The sequence below is a fragment of the Lynx rufus genome, unplaced genomic scaffold (assembly GCF_022079265.1).
Source record: "Lynx rufus isolate CCGP_SWC_20201006 ecotype Redwood Valley unplaced genomic scaffold, mLynRuf1.p SCAF_2, whole genome shotgun sequence".
NCBI lineage: Eukaryota > Metazoa > Chordata > Mammalia > Carnivora > Felidae > Lynx > Lynx rufus.
Window position 1 is genome coordinate 11,780,404 of NW_025814834.1, and position 18,608 is coordinate 11,799,011.

At 47.7% G+C, this 18,608-nt stretch overlaps 1 protein-coding gene across 7 annotated transcripts in view; it reads right to left on the minus strand.

Moving 5' to 3' along the window:
- Positions 1 to 18,608, minus strand: part of RHBDD1 (rhomboid domain containing 1) — a 140,036-nt gene that overhangs the window by 12,263 nt on the left and 109,165 nt on the right. The gene's annotated exons all lie outside the window — the stretch shown is intronic.

Here is an 18,608-nt window from a genome sequence, read left to right on the forward strand (position 1 = left end):
CCTTGCTCTGGTGAACTTGGTACAGAGTATTAGTATTTATGAGCCCTGCCTCCGTGTCCTTGTAAATGGAGGTCAGCCCTCAGTGTTACTCAGAGAAACAGCGAGCATGCTTCAAAGAACCTCAGGAACAGTGCCCAGTTTAAGATGATTTAGCTCAATTATAGCACCAGTAGTGAGATCATAAGATTTATTGATTCATGGTTCTTGATGGAAAAATTTTCAGTTCTCTACCCTTATGTATAATGCAGTAACTTCTGCAATTACATCCAGATAAGAATTGCTAAAAAGAGCACCATGAGTTGATGGCCATTTTCCCTCCCGTGCGCCATCCCTGTAAATAGAGATGTTTAATTTGCTGGTATTCACAGATCCTGCCCATGATCTAATGAGCACACTGTACGATTCAGTGAAATTAGACTGATGTGAGTCACAGGATGGCGTATCTTTCCCTTACAGTAGGGAGCTAAAGAGGCAATCACTTTAAAAAAAAAAAAAAAACAACAACCCAACAACAACCAGGAAACCTCTAAATAAATCACCAGTGTTCTCAGGGATTTCTATTGTCAAATGAGGGCAGCAGCATGGGATCCACATTCTCTCTTTTAAGGTTACTTTATTAGTATTCCATGAATTACAAAGCTTCCAAAATGCCTTCTGAAAGGATGGTTGCTAAGTCATTTACTGACAACGACCAACAAGGCTGGAAGAAATCCTAACAATTTGGCAAGACATTCTCTGAGAAGGGGAGATACTTAAGGACATAAGACCACTTTACTTTTTGAGTCACTAATTATAATACATATCTGTCTGTCTGTCTGTCTGAAGTTCACCTAAAACCTCGTAACTCCATACAAATGGAAGCATCATCGTGGTTTACAAGAAAGGTAACATTTAGAAGTGACTTGAGAGGGAAAATATTCCCATTTCTACTACTCAACCAATCGAGTCAGCCACAGTGGGGATTTCTTGGTTTTGAACTTCTATCTGGAATCTCAAAATGAGAAGCTTTGAAATGGAGATCCACTCAATGGCTACTTTGCCTCTCTGACCTTAAGTCAGTTAATTTTGGAAATCTTTAGGGCTACAATAGACTTACAATAAATAGGCTATAATTCAGTGAGCAAGTCAAGTAACCTAAAATATTGGGTCTACTAGGTCAGGTCTAGTGTTTCTTCCAATACAGACAATGTACAGTCTGACTTCTGGAACAGAAAGTTCCAGAGACAAGAAACATCTGTTGGGCCATTACTAAATGCTCACCCTTCTTATTCTCCCTCCTTTTTAAAAAGTGCACAGCTTAATTAGTTTTCATGAACTGAACATGTGGGACCAATATCTAGATCAAAATACAGACCACTTCTGGGGCACCTGAAGTTAAACGTCCCACTTCAGCTCACATCATGATCTCATGGTTCGTGAGTTGGAGCCCCACACTGGGCTCTGCGCTGACAGCTAGGAGCCTGGAGCCTGCTTCAGATTCCGGGTCTCCCCCTCTCTCTGCCCCACCCGAGCTGTGCTCTGTCTCTGTCTCTCAAAAAGGAATAAACGTTAAAAAAAAATACAGAACATTTCTGACACTCGTCAATCTCTGCACGTGCCCTTTTAAGTCACTGCTCCCAACTAAAGAGAACCCACAACCCTGATTTCCGACCGGTGGAGACTCCTTTTATTTTCATGCATAAATGGATTCATACGCTATGTAACCTTTGTGAGTGGTTTCCTTTTATATTATGTTTGTGATCCACATTGTGTATGTGGTTTTTATTCTACCTGTGCCCCCAAGTGGAACTTCCCTATTTATAGACAGAGGAACTGAGGCTTAGAGATTTCAAGTAACTTGCCAAGACTATACAGCTGGGTCAGTGGCAGAGTCAGGACTCCATCCCAGGAAGACCCCTTTCTACTCTGCTCTAGACTTGACGTCTGTGAGTGTTTTCCTTAATCCCAAACCAGACTCTGTAAACCTGAACAATACTATTGCCTTAGTCGTGACTTGGAGACGGGATCTGAAGTCTGCCTCTGCCTTGGACAAGACTCAGTGTAAACAGTAACCACTCTTGGGTTACTAAAGGGACCTGGGATTAGGATCTCCTTTGACGAGGTATCGTTTTAGCAACGGGCCCAGCCCCAAAGGGCAGCCTTGGTAGTTCACCATCAAGTAACATTATACACAAGAGAGCAGTTTGTAACTTCTTACACAGACAGTTTTCGATGCACTTTCCACCTCACTGTGCTGGAGGAGCATCAAGGGAGGAAGGAGAGGCTGAGCGTCCACCTGTCATTAGCAGTCACTGGCATATGACGCTTTTCAACTTGAGTGTAGCCGACACGCGATGTTAGACTAGTTCCAGGTGTACGACCTAGTGATTCGACGGTCCTGTCCACGATGCTATGCTCACCACAGTGGAGCCCCCGTCTGTCACCATACCACGCTATTACAACACTATCCGTATTGTGACTACCGGTCACTACCAGTGACTATATTCCCTGTGTTGTGCCTTTTAGCCTCATGACGTGTTCATCCCGTAACAGGAAGCCTGTATCTCCCACTCCCTGTCACCCATGTGCCCATCCCCCCCCCCCTCTGGCAACCAGCAACTTGTTCTCTGTATTTATGGGTCTGTTTCTGCTTTTGGTCTATTCAGTTACTTTTTAGATTCCACACATAAGTGAAATCATATGTCTTTCTCTGACTTATTTCACTTAGCGCAATGCCCTGTGTAGGTCCATCCATGTTGTCACAAATGGCAAGACCTCAGCCTTTTTTTTTTTTTTTTTATGGCTAACACTCCATTATGTATTTAAATTTTTAAAAAAATATTTATTCATTTTTGAGGGACAGAGAGACAGAGCGTGAGCAGGGAGAGAGAGAGGGAGACAGAGAATCCGAAGCGGGCTCCAGGCTCCGTGCTGTCAGCACAGAGCCCGACGCAGGGCTCAAACTCACAGACCACGAAATCATGACCTGAGCTGAAGTCGGATGCTTAACCGACTGAGCCACCCAGGCGCCCATAACACTCCATTATATATTATATCACATCTCCTTTATCCATTCGTCTATCGACGGACACTTGGGTTGTTCATGGAATTTTTGTTTAAACAAATGAATGTGAATTTTAATACTAAAAAACTTTCCTCTTTTTAAGATCTGTCTTAAATCCTTTGAAAATTCCATCACTGTCTCAACACTTTATCATGAGATTTTCATGACACTAACGATGATTTTCAAACACTTTTTTCATACATTTAACAATGCTTTAGAATGTTCCAAACTTTCCTTGATCTAAAGTGTTTCTTTGACCAAAATGCCATTTGGTCAGCAGTCTGTAGGTACCTCCGTTTACCCATCCTATCAGCTGATTCTGGAAATTGAGAAGAGGTTGACTATGTCTAAGAATATCTGTATACTTCAGGACTGTATTTTCCCCCCAAATTCAAAACCATGTAGGGTTATTCACTGGACAAATATGTACAAACTCTTGGAAAACTAAACACAGGGCTCCCTGAGGGCAGAGGTCTCTCACTTCTGCATTCTCATTGCCTAGCACAGATGAGGGGCCCGACGTGTCTGGTTGGGGTGACAGAAACCACACGTGGGCCTTGTCTTGAGACACAGGTGGGAGAACACGCTTTACAGCCGACAAAAAGGAACCGAAGGTAGGACTTCCCATCTGTGCGGAAGGAGCGCGTTCTGATAAAAAACGTAGGTACGTGAGCAGGGAGAGGCTAGGAAAAAGATGAAGACCCTTCCGGAAATGAAAACTCCACAGTCTTCTCAGAAGCTCCGGGGCCAGCGTGTCCACTTGGCCTCAGGGGGAGGCTGCCGACAGGACATTTCTGATGGGAGATTCCACACCCGTGTGCAGAGGGGGCAGCTGCTGAGCTCGCCCCACCAGGCCTGCATCTCTGCCGGACCCCGCTCTGGGGACCCTCAGGGGCGTCACAGGATTGCCCAGGTCCAGATGGCTCTCTGCTCCAGGCTCTGGACTCCTCAGCCCTTTGTCAGCCCGACCCTCTGGCCTTTCTCTCTTGGGCGGGGGCTCACCAGTGGGGAGACCCACAGGCAGGAAGGGGCTTCTAGTGGCTTCTTCAGAGCCCGGATACAAGTCCTTCTGCCAACTCCTCATGCTTCTTGATCTTTTTTTTTTTTTTTAATTTTCATAACTTTCAATTTCATTCTTTAAAAAAGGAGAGGACAGGGATGCCTGGGTGGCTCAGTCGGTTAAGAGTCCGACTTCGGCTCAGGTCATGATCTCATAGTTAGTGGGTTCGAGCCCGGCATCAGGCTCTGTGCTGACAGCTTGGAGCCTGGAGCCTGCTTCGGATTCTGTGTCTCCCTCTGTCTCTGCCCCTCCCCCACTCATGCTCTGTGTGTCTCTCAAAAATAAATAAACATTAAAAATTTTTTTTTAAAAAAGGACAGTAGGTAAAAGAATAAACTATAATAAATTGAGCTTGACAAGATAAAAAACTGCCTCCTCCCGAGACACATAGAGTTCTGGCCCCACTTGCCTGCCACTTGCTATGACATTCACCCTAAAGAGTGGCCGTGGTGTTTTCCCTTCCTGGCTTTCAGCAGCCCCAGCCCTGTGAGCACAGTTACCACCCCACATCAACCGACCGGCCACTGAAGGCGGAAGTCACAGTCGGGGTCCCGGCCCTTCAACGGGGCCAATGCAAGATGTCTGGACAAAGCCAGACGGTCTCAGAGACACCACTCACTGGAGAGTTGCCCGGTATGCTGCTGTGGTCCTTAAACACTAGTGAACATCATAAAGGAAAACTGGTTAAAAACACAGATTACGAGATCCCACTGGTAGAGATTCTTGTGCTGGAGCCCAAGAAGCTGCATTTTAATGAGCACCCAAGTGATTCTGTTGCAGGCGGTGTATCAAATCACTGAGAACTGCCGTGGGAAAAAAAAAGATGCTTCACCAGACCTGGGCTCACATCCTGACCCTGCCAGGACCTGGGACAAGTCATTCCCCAGGCCCCCCCACACCCCCCAGCCCCTGCTCCCAACCCTCCAGGTGTTGGGCTCATCTGTGCCATGAAGGTGCTGGACTAGACATTTTGCCCCCCTGCACAGAGATGCCATGACTTGTCCGGTTCCCAGTGAGACATCAGGCTGGCTGGGCTAAGACTGCAATGGGAGACACCAGCCACCGGCCTTTACTGCCTGCAGCCCGGGTGGCTCACTCTGGAGGATCCCGCCTGCCCTGCTGGCCGGCCTGTCGGTGACTTCTGGCATCTGGACACACAACTGGCCGTGCTATGCTCCTTGACAATGTCCTCCAGCTCAGCTGGTCTATCTCGGTGCCTCTCCACTCTGACATTTTAATTTTCAGTAAACTTTTTTATTTTGGAACAGTTTTACATTTGCAGAAAAGTTACAAAGATAATAGAGATGATTCAATTCCCCTAATGTTAACAGCTTACGTTATGACAGTATAGTTGTCAAAGGTAAGGGATCATTTATAGGGATGGGTGCATTACTACGAACTAAATTGCAGGTTTCACTTGGATTTTTACCAGTTTTCCCACTAATTTCCTTTTTCTGTACTAGGATCCGTTTGGAACATTTAGTTGTCATGTCTCCTTAGCCTCTTCTGGCCTGTGGCAACTTCTCCATCTTTTCTTGCTTCCTATGACCTTGACCATCTTGAGGAAGTCCAGCCAGGCAGCCTGTAGAATGTCCCTCAGTTGGGTTTGTCTTATGTTTTTCCTCATGCTTAGACTGAGGTTATGGATCTTAAGAAGAAGTCACAGAGGTCAAGTACTCTTCCCATCCTGTCATAGCCGGGGCTCCTGCTATCAACATGACTAGCCACTGGGGGGGCGGGTAACCTTGAGTACTTGGTTAAGTAGTGTTTGCCATGTTCCTCCACCTTTAAACTTGTCCGATGAGTTCCGAGGGAATAAAGCTTTGAGTCTCTCCAGGAATGACCAGGATAAAATGGAAGAAGTGGGAGTAGGTAGTTCAAGGAGGCTCGGTCACCTGTTGGGGAATGACTGGATAGGGTGGGGGTCGTCCCTGACCTTCACTGGGCCCCAGGTCCCTGGATTCCAGGTGAAGGGGCTCCAACACTGGTGTGAATGTATGAATCACCACGAGGGCTGGAGAGAGTTTCCGATTCTGTAGGCTTGGCATGGAGCCCAGGCCATTGCATTTTTAATGAGCTCCCAGGTGATTCGGACCTACAGTAGCTCCGGGGAACCAATGAGCTACAGCTTAGATTTTTCTTTCAACTAAAAATATCCACCTTGGGTTTGCTTCCAGTTTTTACACTTGCCAGCAGGTGGACCCAGAGGCCTGTGACACGGAGTCCACTGAAGAAAACTAGGGCAAATTCCAGTCAACAAAGCATTCCGCCTCGTAAGCAGAACTGGGGTTATTTTGAAACAGATGGGCTCTACAGAGGCTGCCGCACTGAATATCATGGAGCTGTTTATTGTCTAGATGGTCTGGATTATCTGCCAGCATCTAGCAGTTTCTCTGTCACATCAGACTTCTTCAAGAGCAGAGGAGGAGACGGACGAGGCACTCAGAGAAGGTGAGACGTGGTTATGGATGTGGGTGCGGAGTCGGATATTTCAACTGGCTCTAAACTCAGAATCTACTCTTGCTACCGTGCTTACTGCTTTGCATCACGGAGGGCTTTTTACCGCAAGGGTCTGTGTCCCCCTAACTCCAGGTTAGAAGAGGTAAACAAACACAATCTGTGGGAATAGGACAACCGTGGATGCAGTGATGCTAAAAACGACTTATTGTAAAACCTAACCAAAGCGGTAATGTTTCCCGGTCCACACTGTCACCCCAACGCCACTTATACTTGCCCCCAGTCTTCTTTCCTTCTGCCCCCTCTCCTTGTACCGCCCCAGCAGAACAGCAGGAGGGAGGAAGTGAGATAAACAAGGGCCATACGACTGTGCCTGATGCAGCGGTTCCGCGCGTGCAGGGCCAGGACTTACAAACGGAGTGTTCTGTGAGTCCTGGAAATCTGCAAAGAACTCCAGCATCCGTGGCTCCTCCCTGGAGGATGTTTTCAGTTCCTTAGCCCATGACCTCAGACACTTAGCTGCTGTCCTGGCCAGCCCAGGCCCAGAGGGGCCACGAAGGGGTCTCTGAAGCTGGCGGCTTGGTAATTGGTGGTCTGGCTGTCTCTGCGGCTGGACAGTCCCCAGGGGCTGGAGGGACACCGAGAGGGGCTTCCTGGTGGACGAGGCCCTGCCTGAGATGGTGGGCTCCTCACTGCCTGGGCCACCAGCTCCCCCGGCCCCACGGGATAAAATGCCAGGTGCGCAGTCCACCCCCACCCCCGCCTCGCGTGCAGGGGGAGGCCCTTCGCTCAGAAACGACAAGCTCCCTAATGCTATTGCTTTTCGCCTGGGCTTTCAAAGCCCCTGTTCACACAGAGGTACAGAGACGCGTCTGTGATGACATTTAGACCTACTTCATTTTTTTCCTCACTCCCTCTCCCTCGAGTTTCAAATCAGAGACAGCTCAAGTTTCAGCTCTGGAAGCAAAGGCCCAAAATAATGTTTTCATTGACTTTTGAAATCACAGCCCATTTAAAATTAGACAATATTTCACTCAGAAACCTCAGTCTTCTGAAAACACCGTTTAGCCTTGGGGAATGAAAAAAAAATACAAATAAACATCATCCCAAGAAATCACGGGGTAAAGAAAAAAATGTGGAGAGCTAATGTGAGAACTTTGGAAAGGGACAAGGGAACTTGGGTTGACAACCTCTGCTGACAGAGGTCAAGTCCAGCTCTCCCTGGACAACCACTGCAGGTAACTGGGTGTGTCAGGGGAAACGAGGAGTCTCGGGAGACAAGGGGGTTGGGATGGCTGGTCCCCAGGCTCAGTGGCCACAGCGACCCGATGCTTCCATGTCACAGTCCTGCGAGAAACATGGCATAACGAAGCACCAAAGGCCAGATACTGGCCACAGAGCAGGAAGTCCCAAAGTCTGATGTAGAGAAGCTTGGTGAGAGGCAGATTCTAGGCTGTAACTTGGGAGATCCCAGCCCAGTATCTGTGGTGGGACCCAGGAATCTGCATTTCTTTTTCTCAAGCACCGAGAGTGAGTCACCGGCCTCATTATATGAAACTTTGATCACAGCAATGCCAAAATGTATTCTGGGGGTTCGTCCGGCCTTGGCCATGAGCACCTTTATGGCCACTGAGTTTATAGAAGTCGGTCTTTTGTCACATTTTTCATGTGTCAGAGACTCTGGTGGTTTCTTGGGTTGTTTATGCTCAATCCTGGATGAGGTGGGCTTTTAAAAGTAAGGTATCATTGTAACCTGGCTCTCCAGAGGATTATAACAAATACAATTATGGTATTGCCCCAGAGATTCCGTTAGCCTTAACATTAGTGTAGATGAAACTGGCCCACTGCCCCTCACCCAATCCTCGGAACAGAACGATTCACCTCTGGATCCCTGGAGGCCGGAACATGGTGGGTGTACCACAAATGTTTGGTGCATGGACAAAGAACAACTAATTGTGCCATCAGGGCTGAGCAGAGAGAGGGAGTCAGGGTGACCAGGCCGGAACAATGGGGCCAGAGGGCACTGACAGAAGTGGAGACACATGGTGCCAGGTAGGGAATTTCAAGGTCTGGGAATCTTGGTTTCTGGCCTTGGCCCCCAACCAGCTCCCAAACCCTAGACATTCATGGATGAGGAACAGGTGAGAGGAGGCTATGCACACACAGGCTTAAGAATACAATGCCGTGTATTTGTTTCCTCTATGAAATTCCTTAGGAATTTCCTCTATGGGTTCCTCTAGGAATTCCTCTAGGAATTCCTTTTCCTGGGCTCTGGGATTCATGATACCTTAGAGAACTTTCAGTAGCTAGAAGCAGGCCAAGATAGGAGATGTATTGGGTACATCTAAACTGAATGCATCTTAAAGACTCCAAAAATTCAAATTATTTCTGCATTTCAAATATCATAAGCCAGATTAGTGCATAACCACATGTCCAGAGATACTGATATCAATGCATAATTACAAAACATCCCTGACCTAGGAAACTGTCCCTGAGATTTTTGATGGCCAAGAGAACATCGTGGTTCAATGCTCTCATGAGAGCCGAAAGCTGCCTGGAATCCTTTTCTCGAAGGTGGGATGAGAGGAGGACAAAGTGATGAGAGCCTCTGCGATGGGGTGTGGCATGGCTGGTGTCCAAGGGTCGCAGTCGGCAGGGCCAGGCTGAGGGCATCACAGGGAAGCAACAGCCATGAGGAGCTAAAACAATGTGAGGACAGTGGCTGGGTGGTTAAATAAAAAAGGCAGGAGAGAGGAGGTGAGCATACATGAAAGAAGAATGGCACTCTATTGGATGTACGATCACCATGACTTCTGAATGGCCACCACTGGGCTGGGCTCCTCTAGGAGGGCACAGGCACCATGGAAGGGGAGGAGAGCACAAGTGCTGAGCCTTTCTGGGTGGATACAGCCCGTTGAGGTGGGCAGCTGAGAGGCCATTGGGGCATCACAAACACACAGGAGCCTTGCTCTAAGAGCCTAAGAGCCAAGAAGTTCTTCCTGAAGGTCAGAGTCCACCTGGAGTTGTGTTCGGTGACATGATAAGCGATCCCACAAGCGTGGCGGCCGTTTTCAAAACATGCTTCTTTTTGTATTCGATGGTATTTAGCCTGACCCTGAGCCTAACTGCCACTCTTTGCGTGTTCTTTTAGGTCTGATTAACTCACTCCCACCACATTCTGACCTTGTGCCCCATCTAAGAGAGTGTGTGGATGTGTGCGTGTGCATGGACACGTGCATGTGGGAGCACATGCACACACGTACACACACACCGAGACTTAAACATCTCCAATAAACAAACCCTCCCAGCCTCAGGAAGGCCTGGGGGCTTTCTCAGACGGTTTTCATACCATTCAAACAGCCTGCCTCTAACTGCCTCATCCTGACCTAGAACTGTTCAGAAATGACTCTAAAATGGCCTCTTAGCAGAGAAGAGATACTCCATAACAATAAAAAGTGACTTACTCTTACAGGGCTGTTAATAATCTCTAGGAAAATAAAACTTACTTTATGAGCATCAAGGGAGACCTTGGGACTAAATTTTTTGAACTTTACTGGCCAAGTTAGGAGTCTAGAATTTGGCTTATCTTGGAAAACAGAGGAGCTAGATGAAGGGGAGGACTATGTTGCTCTCTGAGCCTCTTTGGAAGTATCTCGTGCATGCTGCGGACAGATTAAAAGCTAGTGCTGGAAGGCCTGTCTATGGTTTTAAGAAGGAAGCTCTGAGGAGTCAGTCAAGTGTGGACAGGAGATTCGGGGTGAGATGCATCCAGTCCATAGTAAAAATCATGGGTTTTCAGAGAAGGGAGGGGGGTCATTTGGGGTGGTGGTATCCAGTCGGCTCATTTTGGAGATGGGAAACAGAAGTGCAGAGAGGATAAATGGTTTTCCTGTTTTGTGCAGCTACGGGGGCAGAACCAGAAGTCAGGACTCTCGACGGTCTGTTCCTACTACCTGGCTGATTTTTTTTCCTTAAGTTTATTCATTTTGAGAGCCAGAGCAAGTGTGCATGCACAAGCAGGGGAGGGGCAGAGGGAGAGGGAGAGAATGCCAAGCAGGCTCTGTGCTGTCAGTGCAGAGCCCAAAGTGGGGCTGGATGTCAGGAACTGTGATATCATGACCTGAGCTGAAAGACGTTCAACCGACTGAGCCACCCAGGCGCCCCGTCTTATTTTCTCTCTTAGGCATTTCATCCTGCATAACCCACACCTCCCTAGTCAAACCCGCAGTGGACACTGGTGTTTCACTGAAGTGCCCTTCTGCCACGTGGCTCTGGCAGGGGACGGAGAGAGGGAATGATTTCTGGAGCCAGACAGACCTGATGTTCTTATCTGTGCAGGGCAGAAATCTGCTTCACAGATGTGCTCAGAAATGAATGAACTGAAGAGTTTCACCACCTGGCCCCAAACAATCACAGGTAAGTGGCTCCTGATTATTATACTAATAACCCCGCTTCCAAGCTGCCCCATCCTGGGTACGTCCCCACCATACAGCCAGTTAGTCACACATACCCAGACCCTAGTCATCCGAGACTATTCCTTCTTCCTCACCTGCCCCTCTTGGACCCCTCACCGAATCCTGTCATTTTAACCCGAACATTTCCCAAGCTCCTCCCTTCCTCTCCATCTTCCCCGTCACCAACCCTGTCTGAGCCACCTGCTTCGTGAGCCCGGACTGGCGTCTGAGCCTCCAAGTGATCTCCCCACACCGTCTCTGGTCCTCCTACCAGCCATTCCACACACAGTTGTGGGAGAGCTTCTGGAAAGCACGTGCCTCATCAAGTTCATCCTCTGCCTGCCAAGGGTTTCCTTTTACTTAAGTACAAACATCAAAATTTGTACCCAGTCCAGTACACTTGCCCTGTCACCTCCCACTCACCAGTTCCCTCTTCCAGCAACCAGCTCAAACACCACGTCTCCAGGAAATTGTGCCCAACCCCTCTCCCCCGCCACCCCAACCCTCAGTGAGGGTCCTCTGCCCTAAGCTCTCACAGGAACACGGCCCCTTCCTTCAAAAGCACACAGTGCCCCCATTAGTAATTGGACAGGACTCATTATTTCAATAATGTGGGTTCTCACTGGGCTTTGAGCTCTGCGGGGTAAGAACAGGGAGAGGTTGTGTTCACATTCTCTCTCCAGGGATGAATAAATAAATGAGCCGATGCACGAATGAGAGAGAGGGAGGGAGGGAGGAGGTAGGGTAGTAACTATTGTCCTCATTTTACAGATGGCCAAACTGAGGCTCCAGAAGGTGTGTGATTTCCTGAGGCCTCAAGAGCCAACACATAATATAGCCTGGACACGAGGGGCTGGATCTGAGCCCAGTGTTCTCTGTCCTCCATGAGGCACCCACCCATCTCCCTTTAACCAGCACCCACATCTCTCCCTTTAACATCCAACTTTCTCCACTTCAACCAGTGGCTCAGCAGAAAAAAAAAAATCAATCAGTGTTTTGTTTTGTTTTGTTTTTTTTTCAATGGGGGCTATGAGGGTAGAAGAGGGGCCATAATTGGTACATGAAAAAAAAGAAGAAATTGCAAGTTGATATAGTGGATATTTTGAGTTAAAAAAAAAGATGACCATGAAAAGGCACAAAATTTGTTGCTATTTAGACCAACTATCACCACATTTCCAGAATTGTTTCTATGGGTCTGAAGATAGCAGATTAAGGGCAACTGACTTGGCAAAGGGCCTAGACGGGTTTTCAGACGCTCTTAGGTTAGAAAAAAATAAGGGCAGTAAAAGCTCCGGTGAGGACACTATACCAATGACTGATATAAATGGAACATACTTCTATGAGTCATTTGTAGCTTTAAATACTACAGAAAAAAGAATTTATAAAACATGCCCAAACAGCCTCCCTTTGATGTGGCGAACCCTTTTAAAACCACATTGTTCAAATTTATGTTAAAATGCAAACCCTTCATGTTTACAATGGCACTCTCGGAGAAATGCAATATAAAAGTACAACTGTTAAATTTCAAAGACAAGACTTATAACCTCAGAACAATAGGGCATTCCCAGCGCAAATTTATGAGCTGTTAAACCTCAAAAGGTTTCTTCAATTAGCAGTGAAGGCTTTTGACATATTTGCAGCCTGATATAGGGGCTGCTCTTTCTATAATTTGGGGTGTATTGCTTTTATCAGAACTTTTCCTTACTTTTATTGACCTCGGCCGACAACCATTGTGCTTCTCTGTGCACAGCGTTTGATCCTGCTAATTATGCTGTGGGGCCAGGACGGCATTTCACGGTTTACCATTGCTCCTGGGGCGCGCTACAAATTATACATAATGCATTGCATTGTAATTGCTGCATTGTGAACTTGGCTCGCCTTTCCAACATAAAATACCGACATCCAAGTAGTTTTATTATAAAAAAAACCATAAGGGATTCTTTTGGATTATAAACATCTGAAGACACAACATTCTCATGAATTCCAGCTGGCTATTTTGGACACACAGAGGGCAGGCAAGGCTGAAAAGCAAAGCAAATATACTTCATATTGATGTTTACAGAGGAAAAGGAGAGGCAGTCCTAAAGGCAAGAAGGCTATGCTGAATGCAAAACACAACAGAGGGAGCAGAAGCTGAAGGGCGGACAGAAGTCCAAACTGAGAAACCGGAGATGCAAATTCTAGCGATGGTCCTAGGCCTCACTGGGCCTCGAGTTCCTCATTTTGAAAACAAAGGCACAGAACCAAGTGAGCACAAAAGTCCCTTCTCCCCAAAGACAGCGGCCTCAGGAGAGCAGTGGCTTGTTTTCTGCATCTAATTCGTCAGGCCAGCCTTCCTACCAGGGGGCTAGGAACCTGAATCTTGTAGTAAACATGAGGCCTCTCTTGGGTGCCCTACTGGTTGGGGGCCTCGGACAATAAGATAATGGCTTTTTAAAGGGCGGGGGGCAGAATGAGCGAAGCCACACGTTTTATATATGCAACACGGCCAGCTGGCAAACAAAATTACGAGAACGGTATGGGGGTCAGTGAGGCTTATCGCTGTGGCCTGCACGCCCCGGGCCGGAAGTCCGTGCTCCGGACACCCCCCAGCAGGCTGCTTGTGTCTCCAGGCTTGTGGTTTAGAAGCAACACCTAGGTACCAGGCAACTGCTCCTAATCCTCTTTTCTACCTGCACCCTCCTCCCCTGCCAAAACGAGACAGTAGCCTGATCTATGAGTTCAGACTGGTTTCTTTTCACTTCCTTTCAGGGAGAAGAATGTTCTAGAAGAGCTTAGGTGGAAGTGGCACTCTGAGCACATTCTGCATCAGTGAGGACGCCGTCATCAAAGTTGGGGAGAAGGTGGGGGTGAGGTTGTGGGGGAGTGGGTGTGGGTCAGGCTCATGCATCTTAATAATTTACAACAAATCATCGCTGAGGACACGCTGCTTCCTCGCTGCTTCCACGCATCACACTGGCTGGGTTTGGAAGCTGATGACTTGGCATCCTCACCTCTCTTGTCTAATGGTGTTTCTGGGTGCGGGGTGCAGGGGGATGTCTGTGTAAGATCCAGGATGAGCAGACAGCTACAGGCTGTCCCCACAGGCTCTGCCTGGGAGCTATATTTGGGCTGCCCTGACGGGGATGGTGGCCAGTTTTGTCACACCTTCACAGTGCCCCTTGGGCCAAAGGCTTGGGAGGTTTCATCCCTGTTCCAATCCATGCTGCATTTAGTCTCCAAACAATCGAGACTTCTGACCAGTCAAGTCGGCCATGCCGGCCGGTGAGGATGGAAAGGGGGACTATTTAAAATTTTTTTTTTTAATGTTTATTTATTTTTGACAGATAGAGACAGAGCATGAGCGGGGGAGGGGCAAAGAGAGAGGGAGACACAGAATCTGAAGCAGGCTCCAGGCTCTGAGCTCAGCACAGAGCCCGATGTGGGGCTCAAACTCACAGAGTGTGAGATCGTGACCTGAGCCGAAGTCGGACGCTCAACCGACTGAGCTACCCAGGCGCCCCTGAAAGGGGGACTATTTTAAACTGAGCCCACTCGCGTGATTGCATTCATATTTTCTGTGTTGCTCAGACCTAAAGACAAAATACAGCACCTCAGTCCTGCAGCCAGATGCACTCAGCAGAGCCCGCAGGGGGCATGTTTTCAGCTCTTGTTTTCTGTCAGCAATGGCAGAACTTGGCCTATGTGTATGATCTCTTTTCAACTATTTTCTAAATCATATGTAGTTTCCATAAGCATTACCACAACTTCTAACGTGCCAGTATAAAAGGCAACACTTAAGGAGTTTATGTGTGGATCACTGTTGAAAATTCTAAGCCTAACAGATGTTCAGGGCTTCCTTCTTTGTGTAGAAATACATGCATTCCCATGCCTTTCTGCACTAGACAACATTTGACACAGTGTCTTTGCATCCAAGCAACCTCCCTGTTCTGTACCAAACCACCCCCTTTCCTTAAGAGAAAGTTTCTGTTGTTGGGGTGGGACTGGCCTGGTTTCTGCGGGCTCCAAGGGGAAATGAGAAAGTGTCAGGAAAATCAAGAAGCGGGTGGCCCCAGGAGGAAGGGGACTTCCGCAAGGGGATGACCACTCTGAGGAAGGCAAGCCAACTGTTAGGGCCTCAAGAGCATCTACTCCCACAAGTTTCCGACACGGTCCTGTCAAAAAGAGTTTTTCTTTATGCTCCTTTATCATCTTGGCGTCGCTTAAACCTTGGGAGACCCGACAGGAGCGTGGGTCTAAAAGCTCACGTGTTAGAAATGGAGCTTCTGAATAAAGGGAAGGAATAGCTGGTGGTTTTAGGAACACAATTTCCAGAGTGACCCGGCGGCTCAGTCGGTTGGGCAACCGGGTCTTGATTTGGGCACAGGTCGTGATCCCGAGTCGTGGGCTCTGCACTAAGCATGGAGCCTGCCTGAGTTTCTCTCTCTCCCTCTGCCCCTCTTCCCTGCCCGCTCTTTCTCTCTCTCAAACAAAAATCTTAAAGAAAAAAAAAAAACACTACAATTTCCTTCCCACCACCAAGAGACTTGACTCTGACCCTTCCCTGGGTCACCGCAGTGAATGAGTTGGGGCGACTGGCAGTGCTGTGGTCCATATGTGGCCATCAGGCCAGTGGACCTGGGCCTTGTGTGTGCCACAGGAGCACAGCCTGCAGGAGATATGTGGCCTAAAACTGGTAAAGGTCACCCACGTACAAGGCCAGGGACCTTACAGGAGTGAGCTCCAATTATACAACGCCTTCGGCCCCAGACGGGTCGCCGCCCTGCGCTGAGAGATGGGTACTGGACGCTAGAGTGCCCTGGTGCTTGGAAATTCCTACGCAAATCACTTCCAGGGGAAACTCGTATTTATTTTTCAACCAACTGGGAGAATCAAATGACCAGATGTCTCTTTTGTAGATCTTCATTAACGAACAAGAGACCTGACAGAAGTCACCACCTGGATTCTCGGGACTCAAAGGCAGTGACACTCACACGTTATTGTGGGGTCAGGTCCTGGTTAAGCTTCACCGCATTCACGCTCTATGCTCACCACTGTGTCCCGAGACCTGAAATTCCGTGGACCGACACTGAAAGGACCCTGTGAGTCAAATGTTAAGTGCACTAAAATTTGGTGTAAAGGAAATACGCTCTCAAATGTCGGTTCTATTGGGGTGATGATCCACCTAGTTTCATAATCTCTGATTAACTAGGAAACTCACAACTTCTTCCTCCTACTGCCGACAGCTGACGTTTTATTGCGAGCTTACTCCGTGTCGGGTATGGAGTTAAGCATCTGATGTGACGATGAGGGACAAGGAGGTGGGGTGTGGCTCACCAGTCACAGCCAGGAGAGGACACAGTTAGTGTCCTCATTTCCATCCCTTCTAACCTCCTTTATTTTGGTTTAGAGTTTGTAATTTCTAATTCCAGCAAAGTCTTGGAGGCTGTCTGAAAATTTACTAATTTGTCTCTCCCCTTTCCTTAATTAATACAACTGACATTAACTGAAAACATGGACTGTGTGTCAGGCACCATTCTAGATTAAGGAAGAATAAGGTACAGTTTCTTCTCTTGAGAAACTCACGGAAGCCTAAGATGAATCGGGCTATATGGTTTAAATGAGTGCATATATTCACATCCATGAGACCTATGCGCTAAAGCCAATATTAAACGTATGTAAAATTTCTAAAGCTACTGAAGCTACTTAGTTAGACACCCCCCTCGTTGTACAGATCCTGAAACAGGGTTCAGAAAAGCTAAGAAACTTGCCCAAGTCCCTCAGCTAGCCTCCAGTAACTTTGTGGTTGTTGCTGTGGTGGTGGTTGTTAAGATTTTGTTTTTAAGTAATCTCTACAGCCACTGCGGGGCTCAAACTTACAACCCCGAGATCAAGAGTCCCGTGTTCTACCGACTGAGCCAGCCAGGTGCCTTGTCTGCACGAACCCTGAAACTGGAACCCGGCCCTTCTCGTTCTCATTGACTACCCACACACCTATGATTCAGCGCATCAAATACTGTACGTGCTCCAACAAGGTTTCCAGCAAGAAGGGTCATTCCAATGGCTCAGGCGGCCATAAGGCATTGCCAGTCTTGCTCACATAGCACATAACTTGACTGTGTTAGAACAGTGGCTTCTCTTTGATGTAGGGCCACAAACACGCAAAACATGCAGTTGGTGGGTGGTTAACCTTCCATCAAAGAGTTCTGTGTTCCTCCGATGGACTGCTCCTCCCACCTGGTTCAACAGTGAGCAAACAGCCCAGCTAATTTCAATCCAAACTTCGGACCTATATTTGGCAGCAAAGTATGTTTAGAACTTTGCAGGGTTGGCCATGCAAGGGTCGGAATCCTAACTATTCAAATTGTTACACCCAGTTGTGCAAAAGGGGCCTTTGACTCCGGCCACTCGTCAAGGCCTGTGATACTGGGTAAGGACGCAAGAGTGTGGCAAGACTGTGAGTCAGCCTCCCCACAGTCCCCTCAAATCCTCAAGCCTAGCACATGCCAGCAGCCATTCTCCTACCTAGTGGTCAACCTGGACAAAAAGGCTCTCAGGAGGGAGCAGCTGGAAGGGTCAACAGTCAGGATTACGATTTTAGGACAGAAAACTCTACTGGCCTTACAGTTGTTCTAAGGCTCAGACAAATGCTGGAAAGGGATGTGATCTGTGGCAATTATGCCCGTGAATGAAGCAGCCCCACGTTCTTCCCATTTGATTTTCACTCCGTAAGACAATAACAATGACAATCACAAGACACCTGGCAGTGTTAAGAATGACCATCTCTAGAACTTTTAGGCTTGTTTACTCATGGTCTAATTTACCACCTTCTCTAAAGAGAAAACAGTTCAACTATAAAACATTAGAAAAGTTCTTGCTGGGGTGCCTGGGCGATTCAGTCAGTTAAGTCTGACTCTTTTTTAAAAAAATATTTTTTTAATGTTTATTTATTTTTGACAGAGAGAGAGAGAGAGAGAGAGAGAGAGAGAGAGAGAGAGAATGAGCGGGGGAGGGGCAGAGAGAGGGAGACACAGCATCCGAAGCAGGCTCCAGGCTCTGAGCTGTCAGCACAGAGCCCGACGAGGGGCTCGAACTCACAGACCATGAGATCATGACCTGAGATCATGACCTCAGCCAAAGTCGGACGCTTAAGCGACTGAGCCACCCAGGCGCCCCAAGTCTGATTCTTGATTTTGGCTCATATCATGATCTCACGGTCTTGAGATAGAGCCCCATGTTGGGCTCTGTGCTGACTGTGGAGCCTGCTCAGGATTCTCTCCCTCCCTCTCTCTCTCTTGCTATCCCTCCCCTGCTTGCACATGCATGCTCTCTAAAAAAATTAAAAAATAAAAAGTTCTTGCTGAACAGGACTGGGCAGGGAAGAAAGAGTAAACGGGAGCGGAAACATCTAGCAACTGCTTTGGGAAATAATCCTAAGGCCATGGAGCTTTAAATAAATAAATACCAACCTTCCGATGGGGATAGTTTTGGGTAAATGGCAAAGCACATGAGGAAGCCGAGTAGAAAAGGGCATATGAAAATTCCACCTTCCTGACTTCCTTACACAACGAGGCCAGACGTTTCCCCTCAGGCACCCACTTCTTGGTCACCAACG